We start from the raw sequence: 22,458 nt of genomic DNA on the forward strand, positions 1-22,458 counted from the left end.
AGGGACCCTGCCTCCTGTAGGGACGTGTGGGGGGAAGACAGCCACTGAATGTAGGATCCCGTTACTTGTGGGAGGGGAGGCAGGTTCTCGTGACTCGGCCCAGAATCTCTGGAGGGTAGAGGATTTGAGGCCAGTGAAAGCCCACAGCTGACTCCCTGGAAGGAAGGAGTTGAGAGAAGTTCCTGTTGCCTCTTCAGAGTCGGTTCCAGGGGAAGACGACCAGAACTACTCCTGGTGAGGAAAGGGGTCCTGTGGGCATCCTGTGGGCATCCAGGCAAAGCTTCGGTGCTGCCTGAGCCTGGACGCGTCCTAGAGAGCAGCTGGTTGCCGTCAGTGTGGAAGTTATCAGGAGGCAGGGGCTCCCCTGAGAAATCAGGCAGCCACACTGCTGAGTATATCTGGAAGTGGGCAAGTCTCAGGGAAACCCAGGGAAACGAGTTTTTGGACCTCAGTCAAGAGAGGAGTATTCAAACGAAGGTCTTCTCTCTGGGGGAATTCAGGAGCCAGTGTGTTCATTAGAGAGGCAGGCAGCAAGGACCTGAGAAATGAAACACCCAGGGCAGCCCAAAGCCTGCACCACAGGAAACCTATTGAGGAAGCCTCAGCTATTGTAGAAGAGAAGTCTCTTAGGGTCCTCTGAGCATTGATTGGATATGACTGTCAAAGCAGAACTTCCTGGTTTCCACTTGCCTAGGACACACTGGGGTGTCACTGGCCCAGCTGGCAGGATTCCAGATGTGGTGGGCGGATGCCTACAGCTTCAGCCTCGGTCCTTTGGAAGGGTCAAGCTAAAAATTAGTTGTGTTTTGTGTGGGTCTTGGAGCCGCATTGAAAGTAGATTGTTAGATCCTGGCATCCACAGTGGGATTTCTCATCTTGAAATAAAGAGTTAAAGAATTTCTTTCTTTCTTTCTTTCTTTCTTTCTTTCTTTCTTTCTTTCTTTCTTTCTTTCTTCCTTCCTTCCTTCCTTCCTTCCTTCCTTCCTTCCTTCCTTCCTTCCTTCCTTTCCTTCCTTTCCTTCCTTTCCTTCCTTCCTTTCTCTTCCTCCCTCCCTCCCTCTCTTCCTTCCTTCCTTTCTTTCTTCCTTCCTTCCTTTCATCCCTTCCTTCCCTCCCTCCCTCCCTCCCTCCCTCCCTTCCTTCCTTCCTTCCTTCCTTCCTTCTTTCCTTCCTTCCTTCCTTCCTTCCTTCCTTCCTTCCTTCCTTCCTTCCTTCCTTCTTCTTTCTCTTCTTTCTTTTCTTTCTTGTTAGTTAACATACAGTGTAGTCTTGGCTTCCGGAGTAGAACCCAGGGATTCATCTCTTACATACGACACCCAGTGCCCATCCCCGCCAGTGCCCTCCTTAATGCCCATCCCTCACCCAACTCCCTGCATCAACCCTCAGTTTGTTCTCTGTATTCAAGAGTCTCTTATGGGTTTTCAACAAATATTGACACTGTGTGTTATAGATCAGAGAAAGGTTTTAGAAATTAGGCTAGTTCTGCCCTGACAAGGTGGCTTAGTCTTTTCAGGCTTTTATAATGCCATAGGTTAGGCATAGGTATGGATCTGGAGTTCAAGATCAGGCAGTAGGAGATTCTGTATACGAAGAGGCCCTCTTCAGTCTATGTCCTCACTTGGTGGAGGGGGTGAGGGAGCTCTCCGGCGTCTCTTCTCACAAGGGCTCTAATCCCATCACCACCCCCATGACCTAATCACCTCTTAAAGGATCCGCATCGCAATACCATTACACTGGGGGTTATGGTTTCAATGTATGAATTTGCCAGGACACACACTTCCAGTGTAAAGTAGAAAGATGAGAACTCAGTGGTGGCGATAGAGTCTCAGTGTGGTGGAAAGATAGAGTTGCTGAGTATAATTGGAACACAGGTGGCCTTGTGCAATATGCACAGGAAAGAATTTCAAATAAAAATGACGTTTTTAGGTTGCAGGAGGCTGTGCCTAAATCAGGTGTGCATGCAGCTGGCTCATTTTTTAATATGAGCGAGCCTCCAGTTAGGTACAAGAGTTTAGTGTTGGAGACCAGGTGGTGTTCTGGGGTTTTGTTTTGTTTTTGAAATCCTGTTCTTCATTTATTTAAAAAAAAAAAAAAAACTGTTATCTGTACCATGGACTTCAGTGAAATAGGCTGGGAATCTTAATCACAGATCTTTAAACTGCTTATTCCCACCTGGGACCAAGCACGTAATTCTGGCTGGTTTCACGAGGTAATGCAGGCACCTTATAAAGTCTCCTTCTGAACATAAAAGGTCTTTATATACCTACAACTAATAGACCAAGAATTGATTAGACACTGTTTTCCCTGTGATCGTATTTTAACATCAGGTGAAACAGGGCCATATAAATATCAACTTTACAAGGAGCATATGATTGATTCCATGCCTTAACACCAGCTGTTATTAATTATAGAATTCTGTGCTTCTCAGCTGGTGTGCAAAAACCATGTGCACAACGCTGTCCTGGGAATATGCAAACACTCAGGATAGATTGGGCATATCTTTTCGTTTTTTAAAGAAATAACAGCTTTATTGAGATATGATTCACATGCCATCCAATTCATTTAAAGTGTGGAAATCCTAGGGCACCTTGGTGGCTCAGTCGGGTAGGCGTCTGACTTTTGATTTCGGCTCAGCTCATGATCTCACGGTTTGTAAGTTCGAGCTGCACATGCAGCTTGCACTGACAGAGTGGAGCCTGCTTGGGATTCGCTCTCTCTGCCTTTCCCCCATTCATGCATGCGTGCGCTCTCTTTCAAAATAAATAAACTTAAAAAATAAAGTGTACAACTCCATGCTTGCGCGTATATTCACAGAATTATGCAGACATCACCACTGTAAATTTTGGAACATTTTCATCACCCCGCAAAGAAACTACATACCCATTAGCAGTCACTCCATCCCCAGTATCTCCTGGAAAACACGAACGTACTTTTTGTCTCTATGGATTTATCCACTCTGGACATTTCATGGGAATAGAATCATATGATATTTGGTCTTTGGTGATAGGTTCCTTTCAATTAGCATCCATGTTGTACAATGGATCAGACCTTAGTCCTTTTTTAAAACTTGTGGTAAAATATACATGACATATTACTTACCATTTTCACCGTTTTTAAAAACAAATTCTTTCAATGTTTATTTTGAGAGAGAGAGAGCAGGGGAGGGGCAGAGAGAGAGGGAGACACAGAATCTGAAGCAGGCTCCAGGCTCCAAGCTGTCAGCACAGAACCCGATGTAGGGCTCGAACTCATGAACCGTGAGATCGTGACCTGAGCTGAAGTCAGATGCTTAACTGACTGAGCCACCCACGTACCTCACCATTTTCACCATTTCTTTAAAATTTTTTTTTTTTTTTTACATTTTATTTATTTTTGAGAAACAGAGTGAGACAAAGCGTGAGTGGGGGAGGGGCAGAGAGAGAAGGAGACAGAATCTGAAGCAGGCTCCAGGCTCTGAGCAAGCAGTCAGCACAGAGCCTGCTGCGGGGCTTGAACCCACAAACTGTGAGATCATGACCTGAGCCGAAGTCGGACGCTCAACCGACTGAGCCACCCAGGCGCCCCCCGTTTTCACCATTTCTACGTGTACAGTTCAGTACGCAGCCTTCACCGTTATCCATTTTCAGAAGTTTAAAAAAGTAATTCCAGACAGAAACTGTATCCGACTAAATACTACCTCCTTATTTCCTCCTCCCCCAGCCCCTGATAACCGTTATTCTACATTCTGACTCTTTGAATTTACCTAATCTGGCTATATCATATAAATGAGATCATTTGATATTTGTGTTTTTTTTGTCTGCTTTATCTCACTTAGCATGTTTGGGGGATTCATCCATGTTGTAGCATGTCTGAGAATTGCGTTCCTTTTCAACACTGAATATTCTGTTTTGTGTAGCTACTGCTTTTTTTTATTTAAAAAAATTTTTTTAATGTGTATTTATTTATTTATTTATTTATTTATTTTTTTTCAACGTTTATTTATTTTTGGGACAGAGAGAGACAGAGCATGAATGGGGGAGGGTCAGAGAGAGAGGGAGACACAGAATCGGAAACAGGCTCCAGGCTCTGAGCCATCAGCCCAGAGCCTGACGCGGGGCTCGAACTCACAGACCGCGAGATCGTGACCTGGCTGAAGTCGGACGCTTAACCGACTGCGCCACCCAGGCGCCCCAATGTGTATTTATTTTTGAGAGAGTGACAGACTGCGAGCAGGGGAGGGGCAGAGAGAGAGGAAGATGCAGAATCCGAAGCAGCTCCTGGCTCCGAGCTGTCAGCACAGAGCCCCACATGGGGCTCAAACTCACAAACCGCGAGATCACGACCCGAGCTGAAGTCGGACATTCAACCAGCTGAGCCAACCAGGCGCCCCGCTACTGCTTTTCTTAATCCATTCTTCTGTTGTTGGACACTTGGGTTTCCACCTTCTGGCTATCGGTAAAAATGTTGCTGTGGATATGGGTGAACAAGCATCTCTCTGAGTCCTTGATTTCCGTTCTTAATGTGTATGTACCTGGAAGCGGTGATAATGTGTGTGTAACCAGGAGTGAAAATAGCCATCCTGGTAGATGTGCGGTGGTATCTCATCGTGTTTTGATTTACGTTTTCCTAGTGACTAGTGATGTTGACTATATTTTCATGCTCTTTTTGGCCATCTGATATCATCTTTGGAGAAATAGGTATTTAAGTTCTTAGACCATTTTTGTGTGTGTTTTTTGGTGTTTTTGTTTAGGGGTTCTTTATATATTCTGGATATTAATCCTTTATGAGATATATGATTTGCAAGTATTTTCTCCCATTGTGTGGGTTTTTTTCACACCTTTGATGTTGTATATTTATACGTGAGTTTTATACTTTGACCCTATGCTTGCTTCTAAGAGTTTTACATTTTGAACTCTAGATTTTTGTTCATTCTGGTTATTAGTTTTTGAATATGGTATAAAGTGAGGGTCCAATTTCATTATTTTGCATAAGGATATTCAGTTTTCCAGGATTTTATGTTAAAAAGACTAGCCTTTCTGGATTGAATGGTCATGATACCCTTGTTGAAAATCAGTTGATGATATATGTGAGGGATGACTTTTGGACTCTTTTCTGTTTCGTTTGTCTGTATGTTTTCTGCCAGTACCACAGTGTTTCATTACTGCAGCTTTGTAGTAAGTTTTGAAATCAGGAAGTGTGTGTCATTCAGCTTCATTCTTCATTTTCAAGATCATTTTGGCTATTCAGGATCTCTGAGATTCCATAGAAATTACAGGCTGATTTTCTCTCTTTCTGCAAAAGACCCACCATTGGAATTTTGATAGGGCTTGCATTGACTCTATAGACCACTTTGGGGATGGGTAAGGTCATTTTAACAATATTTAGTCTTCCACTCCATGAACATGGGATATCTTTCCATTTATTTAAATCTCTTTTAATTTCTTTCAGCAGTGTTTTCTTTTTTTCAGTGTACTAGTCTTTTGCCTTTTTGATGAAAGTTATTTCTAACTATTTTATTCTTTCTGATGCTAATGTAAATGGAATTGTTTTCTTAATTTTTCGGATTGCTCATGCAACTGATTTTTATGCTTTGATTTTGTATTCTGGAACCTTATTGAATGCATTTACTAGCTTCAACATTTTTTAAGAAAATCAAAATAAAGAGTTTTTTAAAAAATTAAGAAAATTTTCTAAGAGTAATTTAACATTCACAAGAAAATTGAGGGGAAACTACAGAGATTTCCCATATATGCACTGCCCCAACACATGCATAAGCCTCCCCAATTATCAACATCCTTATTAGAGTGTTACATTTGTTACAATTAATGAATTTATGTTGACACATCTTTATCACCCAAAGTCCATGTATTCACCATTATAGTATCACACAAGGTCCTTTCATTGTCCTAAAAACTTTCTGTGCTCTGCCTATTCACCCCTCACCATCACTAATCCTGGGCAACCACTGGTAGTTTTACTCTGTCCATAGATCTGCTTTTTCTGGAATGTTGTATAGTTGGGATCATCCAGTATGCAGCCTTTTCACATTGGCTTTGTCTTAGTAATATACATTTAAGTTTCCTCAATGCCTTTTTATGAATTGATAGCTCATTTCTTTTTATCACTGAAGAATAATCCATTGTCTGGATGGGTCACTACTGAATGACATCTTGGTTGTTTCCAAGTTTCACATATTCTCATTTGTATGTATTTGCTTTTGTTTCGTATGCTTTTGGTGTCCTATCCAAGAAATCATGTCAAACCCAGTGTCATGAAGTTTCGCACCCATTTTTTACTCTAGGAGTTTTATAGTTTTAGGTCTTACATATAGGTTTTTAATTATTTTGAACTATTTTTTTTATTTTTTGTTTTATTTATTTGAGGGAGCAGGGGAGGGGCAGAGAGAGAGAGAGAGAGAGAGAGAGAGAGAGAGAGAGAATATCTCAAGCAGAGTCCACACTCAGCATGGAGCCTCACACAGAGCTTGATCCCATGACCCTGGAATCATGACTTGAACCAAAATTAAGAGTTGTACATTCAACCGTCTGAGCCAACCAGACATTCTGGGTTAATTTTTGTAGATAGTGTAAGGTAAGGGTCCAGCTTCATTCTTTTGCATGATGATTTCCAGTTTTATCAACACTTTTTGTTGAAGAAACTGTCTCAGTTGTGTAGTCTCAGCTTCTTGTCACAGATCATTGGATGTGGTTTCTATTTGGGCTCTCTTCTGTTCCACTGGTCTGTTTGTGTGTCTGTATGCCAAAATTACAAGGTGTGTGTGTGTGTGTGTGTGTGTGTGTGTGTGTTTGGACAAGGGTGCAAAGATAGTTACATGAAGAAAGAACAGTCTTTTAACAAATAGTGCTGGAATCACTGGACATGCGGCACATGTAAGCAGACAATGTTGGACTCCTCTCCCACAGTGTATATAAAAATTAACTCAAAATAAATCAAAGACCTAAATACAAGAACTAAAATTACAAAAGTCTTGGAATAAAATTTAGGCATAAATCTTTGTGGCTCTTGATTACTCACTGATTTCTTACATATGACACCAGAAGCACAGCAAAAGAAAAAGCAGATAACTTGTATGTGTATACCCTGTGTGTGTGCACAACTGTATGCGTAAATATATATATATTTATATACATATGTTTTGTGCAGTTTCTTTTAAAATCAAAGGAAAAATATGTATTCATACTGTATTTTATAATTACATAGTTATCTTCTTTAGATGGTTTGGTTTTCTATTGCTTTTGTAGTAGATTACCACAAATTTAGTGGCTTACACACAAATTCATTATCTTACATTTCTGCGTTCAGAAGGCTGAAAGGGGTCTCACTGGGCTAAAATCAATAAAATCAAGACTGTTCTTTCTGGAGATGCTGGAGTAGAATCCATTTCTCTGCTCTCTGCAGCTTCTGGAAGGCTCATGGCTCATGGCTCCAGTCTTCACCTTCAGAGCCAGCAGTGTTGGCCAGGTCTCTCACAGTACTATCTCTCCAGTTCTCTATCTTCTGATTCCCTCTTCCACTTAGACACTTTTGTGATTATATTAGGCTCACTCAGAAAATCTGGGATAATCTTTTCATCTGAAGGTCAGCTGACCAACCTTAATTTGATCTGCAACCTGAATTCCTCTTTGCCATATAGGCTAACATATTCCCAGGTTCTGGATGTGGAGACTTGAGTGTGTGTGTGTGTGTGGTAGAACTGTAATTTTGCCTACCATACTACTGGTAGTTTTGCTTTGTTTTTCATATATTTGTATTACTGGCATGGGTCATGTGCTTTTAGATGGAAAAGTGAGTGTTTCTTCTAAGGCAGTTCTGCTAGCAATCAATTCTCTGCTTTTATTTATTTGCAAATTCTTTCTTTTACTTTAATTTTTGAAAAGTAGTTTTGCTGGGGGTGCCTGGGTGGCTCAGTTGGTTAAGCGACTGACTCTTGAGTTTGGCTCAGGTCATGATCTTACAGTTCATGGGATTGAGCCCTTCATTGGGCTCTGTGCTGACTGTGCAGAGCCTGCTTGGGAATTCTCTGTCTCCCTCTCTCTCTGCCCCTCCCTTCCACGCTCTCTCTCTCTCAAAATAAATAAGCTTGAAATAAAAGTGTTTTTCCTGAATGGAAGATTCTCGGTTGACAGTTTTTTCTTTCCGTACTTTGAAAATGGCATTTCATTTCCTCATGGACTCATTGTTTCTGATGTGATTTCAGCTGCTCCTCTTTTTGGTGTTCCTTGTATCTGAAATCATTTTTCTCTTGGTATGTGGCTTTTAGCATTATGATGTATCTGGATATGGATCTCTGCATTTATCTTACTTGAATTTTGTTGAGCTTTTTGATTGTGTAAATAGTTTTTCATCAATATTTGGAAATTTGTTTCCAGCCATTATTTCTTCAAGTATTTTTTCTGTTTCTGCCTTCTCTTTGTGGTACTCCCATAACACATCTGTTGATTTACTTAGTGATGTGCCACGTCTCTTTAAGGCTCTCTTCATTTTACATTTACTTCATTTTCCCTTTTTTATCTGCTCATCAGATTGCATTATCACCTTTGACCTGTCTCAGAGTTGCTTATTCTTCTGCCAGCTCAGATCCGTTGAGACACTGAAGTTGAAGTTTTCACTTCACTTACTGTGCTTTTCAAGTCAACAATTTCCACTTAGTGCTTTTTTTAAATTTTGTTTTTTTTTTTACATTTTCTGCGCCTTTTTTGATATTCTGCATTTGATGAGGCATTGTTAGTCCCTAAGCGTGATTTCCTTTAGAAATATTTTGAACATAATTTGTAAGGCATGCCTTGGTGTCTTTGTTAAATCTGACATTTAGGTCTCTTACAGGTAGTTTCTCTCGTCTGTTTTTCTCCCCTCTGTGTATACATTGCATTTTCTTGTTTGCATGTCTCATAGTTTTATATTAAAACCTGGATATTTCAGATAATGTGTTGTGCCAACCCTGAATATTCATCTTCCCTCTGGGGTTGCTTCTGTTTTTTTCTTTGCTTGTTTAATTTTTTGAAAACTTCATTTTCATGAAGTCTACACCCCTCTTGTGTGAAGCTTTTTAAGTTGCTCTTTAGAGTGGACAGCCTTGCACACGGTCACTTGGATAAGAGTGGTTTCAGTGCTCTTTGCTTTGCCTCTTTTTCTGCCTCGTTTGGTATCACACAGAGCTGTTGGGCTCCACTAATTGTCAGCTAACTGCTCTGTTGTTTTGTGTAATGCCCAGGGGTACAAACTGCGCAATAGTCTGATCCAATTTTGTTTGGACCCCATTTTCATCATCGTTTTTGGGGCCAGTCTTTGGGATTTTGTCTGCCCTCGGAAGGGCTCTTCTTAGCTGTGTGTTTCTCTGCTTCTTCCTGGTACTTGTTTGCCTTGAGTTTAACTTAGTGCTTTCCTAGAGCTACCATTCTCCTCTTAATTGGTCTCCTCCTAAATATCCATTGTCTGAGAGTCTTCTTGGGCTTAAACTGCTCGTACTGTTTCAAATAAAGCCACTCCCTTTGGGGAGAGCGTTGGGTTTTCTGTTCTTATGGACTGCCTCTCCCTTGGGGCAAAATCCGTGAATTGTAGCTCCAGAGCTGGGAGTGGGGTGGCCTGATCGCCGCTGCATGATGTGCCTGCTTTATGGGCCAGATGCGGGCAGCTACAGTTGCATCTGGCCTTCTTGGCTTGCTCTGTCTTCGTCAGTTTGTGCTGCATTAACAAATTGTCATAGACTAGGGGCTTAAATAAGCCACGTGTAGCAAATATTGAAATTAAGCACCTGGGGCTTCAAAAAACTGATGTTCCTCTCCAACTATATCACACAAATGACTAGAGTAGTATTTCTGTACTGCTTTAAGGCTTGAAATATCCTTTCCTATCTGTGTGATGTTTAAATAAATATACTTATTTAAACTAAGGACCGCGTTAGTCATGTGACATTTTCAAGTACTCACAGGTGAAATTTGGTAGAAGCAGGACTCAGGAGAAGTTCTTCTCATTCAGAATCCTTCTACACATGGGAACATTCTATTCCTGTATTCCATGTTTTCTTCTTTAGGTAGTATATACTGTAAGCCAATTTAAAAATTGTGTAGTTTTAAATCTCTGGATTAAATAAAGCGTAGTCAGTAGCTGTTGATGAGGTTGCAGTGTTTGCCACGCACCAAACTCTGGGAATACAGTGTGAGCCAAACCTAGTTCCTGTCCATGGGGAGCTTCCACTTGGCAGGAGTGTAAGGAAACGAGTGCGTAGGTAAATAGGTCAGGTGGTAGAGACGCTGTGAACAAAAGGATGTCAGGAACTTGGTATCACGAGAGCGTAGGGGCTCCTCTTTCAGGAGAAATGGTCCAGGTACCCTTCAGTTATCCCCTCGGAGGTGACTTACCTTTCTAGTGTGTCACGCCCATGCTGCATGGGGACTGGGGCAGTATCCTGTTGTCCCACACGTTAATATTTCTGCGCTGGAGCCTGGATGTTCGTGCTAAGCAAGGCGAAGAAAGATGCGTTCCTTCACACTAGTGCCCATCAGTCGTTGCCTTTCTGGGAAGGGCAGAAAAGTGAGGCTTTGTTGCCAGATGAGATGCCAACACACTTGTGATTTTCAGAACCTTTTGAATTTTGGACTTTTGCATTAAGGGGTGATGGATTTGTACTATATTTGTGAAGGCTGAGGAGGCTGAGGAAGTAGGAGGGGTAACTTTAGGGGAGAAATTCCTTCTGTTCATCCTCACTTCTGGCACGTGCCTGTGTGCTCACACTTGCACGAACGCCAGTGCATGTGTACACGTGCATGTAAACACATGCACACGCATTCACAGGCCTGCAAGCTTGCATACCTGCACACGCCTACACCTGCACATGCACGTACGCGCCCAGGGCATGGGATCTAGAACACAGTCCTTTCCCAGTTAGCTGATCAGGTGGGCTGGCTGCCATGCAAACACTCATGCACAGTAAACTCACGGTCATGTTGGACATCCTTTTCCAGGTGATCATAGCACTCCTTGAGGTCAAATAGATGAGTCTGATGACCTCCAGAATTGGACCGTGGTATGACCTGAATCTGCACAGCAAATATCTGCTGATCGTGGATTGATGACCATCTTGTATGTCAGTCTTTTGTCTGCATATGCTGTGTGTGTGGACTGAGGTTTTCAGGTGCACGTTTCCTCCTGGGTGAGGAAAACCAGGCATGATATTCAGGAGTGGTCATTTCAGGTGTTGGTGGAGACCTTGCGGTTCTGCGGAGGACGAGATTCATTAATTAACCAGCCAAATTCTGCCCTCCCAGAATCAGGCTCCAGAGAACTATGTGATCCCGAAACTCGCTGATTGCTTTCTGACCGTTCGCAGATGCAGTTGGGAATGGACGCTTTCTTCCTGCAGGCTCACTGGAAAGCGTTTGAGAGCTTCTTATTTATGTGCCATTTTATCAGTAAATTAAATGGTCCAGACTGTGAGGGGTGAACGACAGGGAGACTGTAGCAAAGGAACACAAGAGGCCAGTGATTCGGGAGAAGTCCTTCCTCATCTTGGAGCCACGACTCGTGTGCAGGCCGATGAGAACCGGCATCGGGGCTGCGAGGTTGTGGACGATGAAGTTTCCTGGGCACTTGAGCTTCCACAAAAGAGATATTAAGTTCAAGGAGCTTGGTCAGGCCCCTTCTGTTGGGTGTGTTTCTTCTTTTTCACGTGGGTGTTCCTGTTTGTGAATTGTGTTTCCCAAAGGACACTTAACCCCTGCCAGGACACCTTCCCCCACTCTGCTCCTGGAACTGACTGTGCGTGTTCTCTCGACAAACTTTGATTCATTCCCAGCAAGGAGACAAGGACACGCAGCATGTTCAAACCTTGTCCTTGGAGTAAGGCCAGGCATCAAGGAGGCCGAAATGCACAGATACAATTGGCTAGTCAGTCAGTTCTTGTACCTGTGAGGACCTTACACACCAGTTGTAAGAGTAACGAGACATTGCAAAGCATCTTTAAAGTAGACGTTGAGAACACAGGAAACACAGGACATTTTCTGTAACTGAAACAGAGCTTTGGGATGGGTGCTACTGATGAACAGTTTTCATAGTAACAACTGATTATGAGTTTAAAAATTTTTTTTAATGTTTGTTTATTTTTGAGAGAGGGTACGAGCAGGGGAGGGTCAGATGCTTAACTGACTGAGCCACCCAGGTGTCCCTGTAAAGTTTTTATCAAATTCTGTAAACTCAATCATCTGGGAGCCATTTCTGGTAGCAGAACGTTTCCTGGTGCCCCGTGGTAATAAAATAAACAGGATGGTTATTTAAAATGTGTTTTACAATGGAAGAAACGATCCAACACTGATACCTTTGGAAACACGCTGCTTGCCTGACTTGTACTTATGCTGTGCCACCTGGACTTGGGGATGCTCATTCTCTCCGTTTCTAGTTTCCTTCCCGCTCTGGGGATGCCACCAGGAGTAAAGCTGCCGTGCCTATCACTGTGGGCGCGTTTCAGTCCTCTGGAGGTCCCCTTCTTGTCACCTGATTTAGGGAAGGTGGAGTGGACGTTTGTTCCATAAAAGCACTGGGTGCAGCTATGGGAGGTGGTCTGCCACGTGCACCTCTCAGAGGGAGTCACGGTCACAGTCGCCGAGCCCTGCTGGAGCTTGTCTGCAGGCCCGCATCTTCTGTGGGCTTCACTTCTGAACCACTGTGTTATGGTAGCATCATCCCCGTTTACGATTACGATAACACAGGCAAATCACTGCTATTTGGGTTAATTTACTTTATGTTTCTACAATTTTTTATCGGTTTATAGTGACTTAGCCCTGAAGCCAGAAATGACATGCATCGGTAACGTTGGTATAACCTCTTACTAAGCCACCTCAACATTGCAAACCTAGCACCACTAACTACTTAAGACCTACGTGGATTTGAAAACTTTAGATTTAAAATTAAGATGTTTTTAAAATAGAAGATTCACGAATCATCTTGTGTTGTTACTTATGTCCTGGGTTGTGTCTGGAGTGGGAGGAAAGTGGTCTGTGGGGCCTGTAGGATGCTGGCCTCAGGTGAGATGGAGTCCGAACCCAGGCATCTGCTGAACTTGTAATGGGGACTGTCCCTCCTTCCCTCTCTGATGACGCCTCCCCATCTATAAACTGAGGGTGACACCAAAGGAATAGCATTGAATATTGAGGAGATGGTGCGTGGATGGCTAGGTGTGGACTCTGACACCTAGCAGGCAGTCCGTCTGTATCAGGAATGGCAAGTGCTATCACCTAGACCCTCCAGAGAAAGGAAATCGCCATAAAAATCTCTTAAGGTTAATGAATAATGATAAACAGCAAAATATCAAAGAGTAATTTGTAGTAATTTGAAGTTAAGCTTCTACAAGATGAAGATTTATGGAGTATTTGTGGTGTTGGATCTCAGAAGCAAGAAGTATTGGCTTCTGGGACTTCCATGCAGCTACCCAGGAGAGAATGTTGAAAAGAACTTGTTTATAGGCCATTGGTAGGTGTCAGTCCTACAGGGAGAAAACTGGCTGACATAGGAAGTGTATCCCTGGACCTCAAATGCAGGAAGACCGTGACCTACTTTGTTTAGTGAAATGACACAGTAGATACTCTTCATAAGCCTCCGTGTTTTGATATTGGTCTTGTGTTTTAATTTATGAGTAGCTCTTCATGCAGTTTGGGAAGGAGCAGAGGAGTAAATTTCAGCTGACATTCATCCAGAATCTTGATGAGTTACAGATATCTAGAGTGAAACTATTAGAATTTGAATGATTTATTTTTTATTTTTTTTATTTTGAGAGACAGAGACTGTATGAGTGGGAGAGGGGCAGAGAGAGAGGGAGAGAGAGAATCCCACGCAGGCCCCGTGCTGTCAGCACAGAGCCCGACGTGGGGCTTGAACCCACAAAGCCATGAGATCATGACTGAGCTGAAACTAAGAGTTGGGCACTTAACCGACTGAACTACCCAGGCGCCCCCAGAATTTGAATGATTTAGATGAAGCTTAAACCTCGGGTTCTACAGAGTGTGTTTGGGCAGCCACCATGAACTGCGGGATCATCCAGATTGGGGACAGCGAAGAGACTGGTGTTCCCATTCCATATCCTTGTAGGGACAAGAGCCTGTCATACTCAGTGGAGTTCGTCTCATCAGATAGGGCAGCTCAATGGCAGCAGGAGCCATGCTCTGTGTGTCCACAGGTAACACTGGCAGCCTCGTGGCTGTTACACAAAACACAGTGGATGTGGGGAAGCCTCATTAATGGAATGTGGCTGAAGTCAAGGGGGCTTCCACGGCAGCAGGTGTGCGTGTGATGCTGAGTCACAAACGCAGCTCCACACGCTGAGAGTGTCCTCCGCGTCTACACTAGCAAACCACCAAGGCAAACATTTGCAGGTGTGAATGATATTTGTGTATCCTTTTCCTGCTGGTACCTTCGAGATCTTCCCTATTTTGTGTGTAATTGCAAACAAGAAACATGCTTTATTCCAATTTATTCAAATTAATTTCCCCAGCACAGGGTTGTTCACGATTTGTCTAGAGTCAGGGAGTTAATGCTGAGCTGTCTAGCACTCACGTGGAAATGGTGAATCCCAGCACACGGACAGGAAAGATACAGTTGGCTGTTGAACAGCTGCTCCTGCACAGTGACCTTTGCCTCCTCACCTGGAGAAGTAGGTCACACATCTGATTTATTTAATTACAGCCCATACAGTGGCAATTTGTCCACAACTGCAGGTTTTCTGACTGGTGACCAAAAGGCTTTTCTCATTATGGAAGCTGCACGTTGAGACCACGGGAAGGCCTGTGTTCTCCGATTTCGTGGTACCGCACCAGACTAACACCCTGTGCTCTCCTCGGCTGATTTTGTAGTGCCCTGGGTGCTTCCTTAGCAATTTCCGTGGACTCTGAAAACGTTCTGGGCCTCTACCTCTGTCTCCATTTTGACTGTGAGGACCTTCTCCATGTGGAAGTCCTTTCACTGGCCAAGTTGGCGAACACTGACATTTTTGACAAGTTCACCGAATTGTGTGTGCTTCGTGAACATATGCGCCATCAGAGCAGTTAATAGGTGGGGCAGCTTGTGGTTACTGGGCTCAGCTGTCATACGGTTTGATAAGGACTTAATTTCTCTTGCCCATTGTGGAACATAGCATTTGACTCACAAGCCTAATGTGATTTGGAAACGATTCTCTGTAAGAAAGCACAACAATTTATATGAATAATTATACAAGGGCTCTCTCATGCCCAAATGGAAGTTGAGTCAGTATTTTGTGTGGCATTCCTAAGTGAGGACTGTTAAAACATCTTACCTACAGATGGTCTGTTTGCTTTGGGGCTTTGAACAAAGTTGATAGATATTATCGGGGAAGCATTATGATGTGAACCCAGCGCAGGAGATTATACAAGTGTAGTTGTGAGCACCAGGATTTGCCCTCTGCCCTGGCTCTTGTCCTGCTCCAGCTCTTCATTCATTTTCGATGGAGGGGCTGGTCACTCCCTCCTCCTGCATCCGTGGCAGCATTGATTAGCTATGGCAAAATCCCTTAAGTTTCCAAATAATCTAAAGACTTCGTCATGTGTATTTCTCCTTTTCTGGCCATATTTCCTTGACAGTGCCTCCGAAGACTGTCGTGCAAACACTCAAAACTCGAAGGTGTAACTCTGCAATGCACATGTTTGGCAAATGCTTCTCATAAAAGGAACGGAGAGTCTCTGCTAATACCTGGATCAAAATCACTTTCCTAGGACCATTATGCTGGTCTCCCTTTTGAGCAGAGAACACTTTGGGAAACCCTCACAGTTTGTCTCAAGGCCTGGTGCCCATAGTAGGAGAGTTTAAAACGGTTTTGCTGGTTGTCACTGGGTGTTTGCCACTTAATTGCTCCCTATGCAAACATGTGGATGATAGGGGTCTCTCCCAGTCCTGAATTCAGAGGTGTTCAGTACTCTAATCGGTGTAGTTTAGGTGGTGGTGATGGTAACACCAGCATCACCTGCCCCCACTGCCGACCTTGGCACAGCTTTGGCTGCCTCCGTGGACCTGTCCTAGCATTGGCGGAAACAGATTTATCTTCAAAAGCCTTTTTTTTCTTTTAAAAGTCATGTTGTTTAAAAGTTAGGGAAGTGGTTTACATTTCCTGTACACAAGTATATAAAAAATGAGAATCCCCCCGCCTGGTGCAGCCAAGTCAGTCCCGTCCAATCCAGGGGTAGTTTCCTTTATCTAGCAGTGTCCCACAGAAATAGGAGGGGAGGCACATTCTTGATTTTATTTATTTATTTATTTTTTTTATTTAAAAAAAAAAATTTTTTTAACATTTATTTATTTTTGAGACAGAGAGAGACAGCATGAACAGGGGAGGGGCAGAGAGAGATGGAGACACAGAATCTGAAACAGGCTCCAGGCTCTGAGCTGTCGGCACAGAGCCTGACGTGGGGCTCGAACTCACAGACTGTGAGATCATGACCTGAGCCGAAGTCGGACGCTCAACCGACCGAGCCACCCAGGCGCCCCCATACTTGATTTTAAATTCACCAGTACTCACATTGAAACAAGTAAAAATAAACAGGTGAAATTATGTTGAACAGCCTATTTAAGACAGTATATTTAAAATATTTTAGAATTCTTATAAAATTATTAAAGTATCTTACATGTTCTTTTCTCCTGAGGCTGTAAAATCCGACATGATTTCCATTGCATCCCATCTCATTTGGACTAAGCTCACCCCAGCGGCTCAGGAAGCACGGGGTTATTGGGGACCGTACTGGGAAGCAGTTCTGGACCTGGTTCCTTACCCACAAATGGCTTTTGCGACGTAGATGAGGTTATGTGTCTTGCGAGTAACTTCGCTCACTTTTCCATATACGTGGCCGGGGTTTCTACGTATGTACATGTGGATCTTCTTTCTCCTTTTAGTGGCTGCACAGTACTAGAGTCCAGACCGTGCAAGGCACTGCTTTCTTTGGCTGTTAACACACACTGTTCAGGGAGTTTCTGGTTCGTTGGTGTTACAGCACAGCCATGAATATCTCCTGATATAATAGGTGAAGGTGAATACACATTATGTATTTTGATAGATCTGCTGTGTTAACAAGCCGGTTGTGATTGTGGTCATTGGTTTCCAGAATCTTATCTCTGCCATCCTGGGCCGTACAACCGTCTGCAAACCTTCACTAGCAGCCAGAGATGTTTCCACCGGGGTTACTTTTCTTCCTCTGTGTCTTGCACAGCCTTCTGTTCCTCTTTGCTTTCATTTTCGTACCTCTGATCCCTTGTTTGCCCCCGACAGCATTTCTGACACCAAATATGCAGGGGTTTCCAGCACCAGGCACTTCTCCAAAATTTCTGGGCACACAGTGGATGTCCTCCAGTTCAGTCCAGTTCCGACACCAGCTGCTGGGGTTAGCGCAGGCCCTTAGGTTGAGGGCTCAGCCCATAGGGTCCTCCCCCCGCCCCCACATTGTCCCCTGTACTCCTGAGTGACCCGCTACAAATTCGGGTTCCCAGGACCCTCCACAGTTTGCTGCAATGGCTCACTGAAATCAAGAAGGCACTTACCTTTGTGGTTTATTATAAAGGCTACAGCTCAGGAGCCCCCAGGTGGAGGGGGATGCAGGGGCAAGGAGGGTGGAGGGAGAGCTGCCACACCCTCTCCCGGTGGGCGCACCTTCGCCTAGCACTGTGTGTGCACCAGCCACAAAGCTCTCCAAACCCCTTAGGTGACAGTTTTCCCGGAGGTTCTGTTAGGGTTTTTCTGGAGGGTTTATGTTGTGATGAAATCAGTAGCCATTGGTTGTGGGCTGGATCCCCACCTCCCCCTCTCATCCTCTGAAGTGGGGGTGGAGCTGAATGTTCCCAGTCTCTAGTCCCCTGGTAGGTTTCTCTGGCAGCCTGAGCCTCCCTGCAACCGGTCACCTCCTCAGCATAGACTCTGGTGCGCTTGAAAGGGGTTTGTAGGCATAACAACAGATGCCCCTCTCGCCCCATCAGTCAGGAATCCCAAAGGATCTGGGAGCTATGGTGCTGGGAAGCAAGTATTTCTTACTCTGTCACAATATCACACCTTGTTCTCAGACCCAGAAGGCGTCGCTCCTGTAGCAGAGGAGACCCCCAGCGTATACCAAGGTCAGTTCACTGGTATTAAACTTTGTGTGAGGAAACTCGCCTTTGGGGAGAAATTAGAGTTCTCTCCATGCAGCTGTGTAGTGACTCGTGATTTTTAAAACATTTTTTAGCCTTGTTTCAGCCCATAAGAATGAATGCATGCACAATTTTTTTAACTTTTCTTATTGTGCAGTCCTTATTTAAATAAAAGTAAATCATGTATCTGTTAAGGATTTCTACTAGTCTTTTTTTTGTAGTAATACTTTATTATTAGTAAGTAATATATTGCTGGGCACAGTACACCTAATAGTGTCAAATTTATAAATGCATTAAATTAATTAGATATTAAAATTCCGTGTTCAGAATTTTTGCTTATATTTTCTCCATTGTTTAAATGCTGTTAACATATTTTGTAATTATTTCTTGGGTCTAGGTAATAAACCAGTTTGAATGATACTCACAGGAGAGTAAAGAAAATCCAAGAAAATAATTAATATTACCTCAGGGATTGTGTGTGTGTGTGTGTGTGTGTGTGTGTGTGTGTGTGTGTGTGTGTGTGTTAAATAGCTTAAGAATGCAAACAACGAGTGAAGATATGAAAACATTTGAGACTCACTACAACAATGATTAAGTTCTGTAATTAATATTTTTAGTGTTTACAGCCCTCTTAAAAATGGAGTGTTGCCAAAGTACCACATTGATACTGTGAATGACAGAAAATGAAGGTGCTAATGGGTTCTAAGATCGTTAGCACAAAAGGGAAAAAGGAATTCAATGGGACACAGTGTTTTGGCTGAACACTTCAATGACATGGTAAGGAATTAAATTCCTTTCTAGAGCCACAGAATGGTAGGTACGGGATTGGTCTAAAGACTTGTGTGATTGTTGCTATGGGAACTAGACCTCTCTTCTTGATGTGTTAGGGTTCTCTGCAGCAACAATTACTTAACCCAAATTTTGTGCTGTAATTTTTGTTTCTTTTGTTAAAAAGTTGAATGCATTTAGGAGATAATGTCACTGTCATTCAAAAGATGGGATACACTGGTTTCTGCTCATTTCTGTGGAATACCACAAATAACTTGTAATAAGTGCTGATACATGGATAGACTTAGCTTACATTCTCATTTGAAACTGTGCAAGTCCCACACTGTCTCTGGAACTGATGACAAATCATAAATATTCTGTCTCATCAGACTTTCAATTATGTGTGGATACCTAAATAATGTAATTTAAGATACTTTGTGTTATTTCATGTGAATTAATATTTGAAAGCTAAGCATCCTTAGTTCTTAATCTCCTTGCACCACTTAATTTTAATGCCCAATAACACAGTTTAATTCTTGATAGAATTGAGAAATTTGGGTTAAATTATTATGGAAACTTCAATACATGTCAGCACACTGAAGTTGTGGTTCCTTTTTTTAATGTTTATTTATTTTGAGAGAGAGAGAGAGAGCAAGCTAGTGTGTGTGTGCGCGCGCGCGCACACACACACACACACACACACACACACATGAGTGGGGGAGGATCAGAGAAAGGGGAGGGAGAATCACAAGCAGGGATTCTGATGCGGGGCTTATTCACACAACCTTGAGATCATGACCCAAGCCAATATCAAGAGTCAGAAAGTTAACCAACTAGCCATCCAGGAGCTCCTGAAGTTGTGGCTTCTATCCCCAGGTGATTGAGCTCCTCCGGGGCACTAATTTTCTCAACTGTTTTTCTTAGCCTATGGCTTCTGACTTATTTGTGCTGCTTACAGTGTATTAACTCATGAGGATTTATTGTCTGCCAGTCACATGCTTCCCTTGACTCTTTTAGGAATATGTCTTGGGTATAGTCCTCCTCAAGGACACTCTGGAGCCTCTCTAGCTTTCACTGTGAGGTCAGCTCTCAGATGACCAGAGACGAGGTGCGCGCCCCAAACATCCCAGTGCACGCTTCGGCGACAGAGATTGTGATGGGCTCCGCTACTTTATTCCAGAGAGTAGCATGAGCACAGCGTGATGCCTGTAACAATCGGGGAGGTTCTCCGGTTTTCCATGATTAAGTAAAGCTGCACACAGTTCACTGGAGTGACTGTGGACTACAGAGTCCGCTTTTTCTAGGACATAATTTAACAGTGACAGAATCCTTTGACGGAGGCAGGTCCTAACACTGCTTGCTTGCAGATGTTTTCTATAACTTCCTCCTGAAATACCCCAAATATTAATCAATGTGCTTCTGCAGCGGCCGTGAGGATTGTTATAATCCAGCACTTTGAGTTGTTCAGAGGCAGTGTAGAATATGGTTTGTCTCCACACTATGCCCTTGAGCCCTTGTTTCAGAGAGAACACTGGTAAAGGAATTAAAATGTGTGTTGATGTTTCCTTTCTCTATCTTGGTTCAGTCTTTGTTTTCAAATTTTGAAAGTAATGTCACGATCTTGTGGACATGGGAGAATATGATCATTTTCTGAGTTTAAAAAGCTGGGTACAAAAGAGATACAGTTTCTTGATATCTTGAATATGACAGGGACTCTGTTGTATTGCTTTATCTAAATATGAATCTTCAAAGCACAGTGCTTACTCTTCTAGAGCATCAAGACCATTTCTGGAGTATGTGATACAAGATAGTTTTTAGGAGATTAATTCCCTGATCTTAGGTTTCACGTGTGCTTTTTCCTAAGGCATATTATTCTTCTCTTTTTAATGTTTTTATTTTATTTTTGAGAGATAGTGTGAGCAGGGGAGGGGCAGAGAGAGAAGGAGACACAGAATCCGAAGCAGGCTCCAGGCTGTGAGCTGTGGGCACAGAGCCCGACACGGGGCTTGAACTGACGGACTGTGAGATCATGACCTGAGCTGAAGTTGGACACTTAACCTACTGAGCGCCCCACCTAAGACATATTATTCCGAGAAAGTGTCTGAGTTGTGTTTTTACATCTTTCCCCTCTGTTCTCCTGCCCCCCTTCCTCCACTTTATAAAACGCATGTGTGCGTATGCGGCCCCATCGGGAGTCTTCCCGAGGCACGTTGCACAGGTGAGAAGCGGCTCGAAGAGAAAAGGGCAGCACTTGTGTGGGACTTGCTGTTGAGGAAGTTGATGGCTGTAATGAATAGCTAAAATTTTTGGTTGCCAATTTCTTGCTTTCAACACAACTGAAAGAAGACAATTAATAATACTTTTTGGTGACAGATACTGCTTTCTGAAGGAGGTACAACAGTTGAGAGTGGTTGCCATAACAAGATGCTACCTCATCGTCCACTTAAAATGTCATCTAAGTTCCTCAGTGCTTATAGCAGTAAAAGGTCATTGGCACTCAGCTGTCTTCTTCACCAGCAAGTAATATTAACCCATGGACACGTTAAGGATTGTGAAAAATCTCTATCCATCTCACTAAAAGATGTATTTCCAATTGAATTTTAATATTTAATACTTAACAAAAATTTCAGTGTATTTATATTTTAGGCTCCGTTATGTACCTCTAAGAGTAATGATAATTTGGTCAAATAGAATTTTTAATCATTTAGAATCTTTACCACAGAAAATTAAAAATTACATTTATGATTTTATGTCCATACAAGTATATAAGCACATGAATGTGTGTGTGTGTACACACAGAAGTCTTTTTTTTTAAGCACCCTTTACACCTAGCACAGAGCCCAGCATGACTTGAACTCACTACCTTGAGATCATAACCTGAGCTGAGAGCAAGAGTTGGATGCTTAACCAACTGAGCCACCCAGGCACCCAAGAAAGAAATCTTGTATTTATTTATTTTTAAAAGCTTTATTTATCTATTGTGAGAGAGCTAGAGAGCATGAGGGAGGGGCAGAGGGAGAGGGAGGGAGAGAATTCCAAGCAGGCTCTGAGCTGTCAGCGCAGAGCCCAATGAGGGGCTTGAACCCATGAACCATGAGATCATGACCTGAGCCCAAATCAAGAGTTGGATGCTTAACTGATGGTGCTGCCCGGGTGCCCCAAGAGAGAAGTCTTTTAAATCTAAACATGCTTTACAGTAGGATACAATTCTGTGGGGGAAGATAGAATGGAAATAAGAATTTAAGGACAAAAATGCAAAATGTAATATTTTAAGCCTTTAAGATGAATTTGTTCATATGTTTTCCGGTGGATGATGGATGATGGTTGGCATACAATTGGTGTGGCATTTATATTCCTGTTGATACACGTGAGAGGGGATGATGTAAAAGTTTTATCTCAAAATTTCCATGTAAATTATACAAGATATTATGTCATGTGCCACTAGACTTACAGACAGGGATTCTAGGCGTCACTGCACATGGGTGTACGTATATAACGGTCGCCTTACTGCACATGGGTGTACCGTATAATAGTCCTGCCACGGGTAGGTGCATCATTCCGCCGCGCATACGTGTGATGGTT

At 42.9% G+C, this 22,458-nt stretch overlaps 1 protein-coding gene across 5 annotated transcripts in view; it reads left to right on the plus strand.

Annotated features, from left to right (window-relative positions):
* Positions 1 to 22,458, plus strand: part of DLGAP2 (DLG associated protein 2) — a 781,526-nt gene that overhangs the window by 45,869 nt on the left and 713,199 nt on the right. The window lies entirely within an intron of this gene.

Source organism: Puma concolor, chromosome B1, assembly GCF_028749965.1.
Source record: "Puma concolor isolate L17-30 chromosome B1, mPumCon1.1.hap2, whole genome shotgun sequence".
NCBI classification, from domain to species: domain Eukaryota; kingdom Metazoa; phylum Chordata; class Mammalia; order Carnivora; family Felidae; genus Puma; species Puma concolor.